The following is a 3,402-nucleotide window of genomic DNA, read 5'->3' as shown; positions in this document are numbered from 1 at the left end:
ATGAATGAGGAAAATAAAAATATGGTTATAAAACACGAGTCATAACAATTATGGCAGATTTATTTTTAAAACATTTAAAAAATATGATCATTTTGGGATGATTTCAAGTTGACTGAGAACAGTTGTGTGGTTTCGGTTACCACTGAAAAGAAACCAGATAGCAGAGGGAGTCTACTTTTTCACTAACAACATTTTGACGAAAGATGAGAGAGATGATTGGTATTTGGTGCCACTCTGAAATTAAGAGAATAAATGGGAGGCTCCCGCGGCCGAAGCGGCGGCCCGGCGCAGCGCAGTCTGCTTGAGCGCTCACCGCAGCGAGGAGGATTCCTCGGCCGTCCCGCCTTCCGCCGCGGTCGCGGGCCGCGCTGCTCCAGCCGGGACGCGCGCCTCTGCGCTCCTCGCAGCTTCCACTTAGCAGCTTCCACTTAGCAGCCGCTCCCCTCGCCGTCCGCACACACACCATGACGAAGAAAGAGAAGTCCTGCAACCAGAGCCTGGCAGAGTGGAAGCTCTTCATCTACAACACGACTACCGGAGAGTTCCTGGAGCTCACCGCCAAGAGCTGGGGTTTGATCTTGCTCTTCTACGTAGTTCTTTTTTTTTTTTTTTTTTGCGGTATGTGGGCCTCTCACTGTTGTGGCCTCTCCCGTTGCGGAGCACAGGCTCCGGACGCACAGGCTCAGCAGCCATGGCTCACGGGCCCATCCGCTCTACGGCATGTGGGATCTTCCCGGACCGGGGCACGAACCCGTGTCCCCTGCATCGGCCGGCGGACTCTCAACCACTGCGCCACCAGGGAAGCCCCACCTAGTTCTTTTATGGGTTCCTGGCTGCACTCTTTACATTCACAAAGTGGGCTATGCTTCAGGCTCTGAACGATGAGGTTCCATAATAATCGTGACCAGATGCCTAGCCCAGGACTTACGGTTTTTCCAAAACCAGTGACGGCGTTGGATTTTTCATTCATCGTGTCTAATCCAGAGTCCTATAGAGGGTGCATTAATGACCTTAAGAAATTTCTAAAGTCATATGGCTTAGAAGAACAGAAGAATCTCACAGATTGTCCCGATGGAGCATTTTTTTGAGCAGAAGGGTCTAGATTATACTTCATGTCGGTTTCCTCTTGTCTTACTTGAAGCACGCAGTGGTGTGGATGATCCCGAGTTTGGCTACTCCACAGAAAGCCCTTGTATTCTTGTGAAAATGAACAGAATAATTGGATTAAAGCCTCAAGGAGAACCAAGGATAGAATGTATTTTGAAGGGTGAAAACACATCAGTGCTATCAACTTATGCTTCTAATGGAACGATAGATTTAAAGTATTTTCCATATTATGGGAAAAAATTGCATGGGAGCTATCTACAGTCATTTGTTGCCATCCAGCTCATCTTTGGTAATAGAAATAACGTAAACGAAGTAACAGTTGAGCGCAAGATTGATGGATCACCCAACCTAAAAAACCAGGAAGATCGTGAAAAGTTTTTAGGACGAGTTGCATTCAAAATCACCATGCGTCCATAGTAGGAGTTAGAATATCTCCACAGAGTAAACATTGTGTTGTCTGTCTTCATTTGGTATCAGCTGGACCTGCCATTCCAGAATTATGAGACCACCTTGAAGAAAGGTGGAGTGGTGCATGATACTGGGGTAGCATCATAATGTGCTTCCAGATCATAGTGTTCAGTGTCCTTCAAGTAACTGCCTGTTGCCTCTGCTGCCTTTTGAACCATGTACAGTCACGAGATAGGACTGTGAACAGCTGATTCTGAACATGTAAGATGGGGGTTTGTCCAATTTTTACGTGGTTTAATTGCCTAGCGTCTAAAGCTTAATGTGCTCTGCTATGTAAGTATTTTATAGATTTAACACTGGTTAACTGTCACATTTTGATGCCAGCAAAGTTTTAGGGGATAAAATGGTACCTGACCAACGTCAAATGACTTTATAGCTGCAAGAAATGCAGTGTGTGGAGAAGCTCTGTATGTGAGGAGGAAAAAGGAAAATAAAAGTGGATTTGAAAGGTTAAAAAAAAAAAAAAGAATAAATGGTATTAAGCAGCCAAGTATCTCTTCCATTCCCCCTTATTACACATAATGCCTTTTGTCTGTCAGTCTAACAAAGTATATGCCTTAATAGCAACCCATTGTCTGTAGACTGAGCCCAGTTCTCTGCCTTTTGCTGTTTGATCTCTACATCCTCATGTATGTAGAGAATGACAAAGAAAGACCCTGAGTGGATTTGTCTGGTACTATAAATTGACACAGGTAGTAGGAAATGGTCAGTACATATGTGAGGGGAAAAAAATATACAAATTTCATTCTTTATAAAAGACTTATTTGATAAGGTCTTGTATGAGGCACGTAAACACAAATTTTTGATGCAGAAATATATGAGGGCTCCATGGAAACTGAAAACAAAAGGCTGTATTTGGTCATACAATTTAAAACAACTATTTTCTATTTTCATTTCAGTATTTAGGACTAGCTTATTTTTATTCTGTGTATTACAGATATTTTAACAAATGAAATAAAATTGAATGCAGTGTGGAAAAATCAATTCCATGAATTAATTTTTAAGCTATATTTGTACATTCATCAGTAGAATCTCCTTTTTTCTAACCTTAAAGGGAAAAACTGTTTCACATAATAAACAATAAATGTCACTTAGATAAACATTTACCCTCTTTTAATTCTAGTGCTTTGTAAGTTTCTTTAATGTGACTATGAAATTCTGTCATTTATTCATTTGTTCATTTATTCATTCATCTCAAATATTTACCTACAAATATTGACCTACTCCATAACCAAAAATTTAATCATTCTCTAATGTCTTCTTGCAGATTTGTGTGATGATAAACTTGAAATTAAATCCTTATATATTTTGTATGTTAGAAAAAAGACTTTTCTACTTTAGTCATCAGTGAGTTGATGAAGAAAGATAGTCAGTAAGATTGATGATTTTTGATGTTTTCGCATACAGACTGGTTCTTAAAACCTGAGTTATTTTGAAGTTATCATTTAAAAGTGCTTATAATATGTAAATATTTATTCATTGGTTTCTATAAACACTAGATACAAATAATCTGCTTTCTGACATATAGTCCAGATATTTATGCACAATACCATGCTATATTACCTAGAGATGATTTGCTGGCTTAAAAAAGAAAAAAATACAAATACAAATACAAGCAGCAAGTTAGAGAAAAATGTTCAATAATGGTTATATTCAAAAAGTATTAAAATGTCTAAGATAGGAGTTTTGTCCTTTTTTTTAACAACTTTATTGGAGTATATTTGCGTTACAAAGTTGTGTTAGTTTCTGCTGTAAAACAAAGAGAATCAGCTATATGTATACATATATCCCCATATCCCCTCCCTCTTGTGCCTCACTCCCACCCTC

The 3,402-nt window shown here is 39.4% G+C and overlaps 1 pseudogene; it reads left to right on the top strand.

Annotated features, from left to right (window-relative positions):
* Positions 1-464: 464 nt before the first annotated feature.
* On the top strand, positions 465-1,797 carry LOC132429014 (sodium/potassium-transporting ATPase subunit beta-3-like; annotated as a pseudogene).
* Positions 1,798-3,402: the final 1,605 nt, after the last annotated feature.

This window comes from Delphinus delphis, chromosome 8 (genome assembly GCF_949987515.2).
Source record: "Delphinus delphis chromosome 8, mDelDel1.2, whole genome shotgun sequence".
Classification (NCBI taxonomy): Eukaryota; Metazoa; Chordata; class Mammalia; order Artiodactyla; family Delphinidae; genus Delphinus; species Delphinus delphis.
This window is presented reverse-complemented; position numbering and strand designations above follow the sequence as displayed.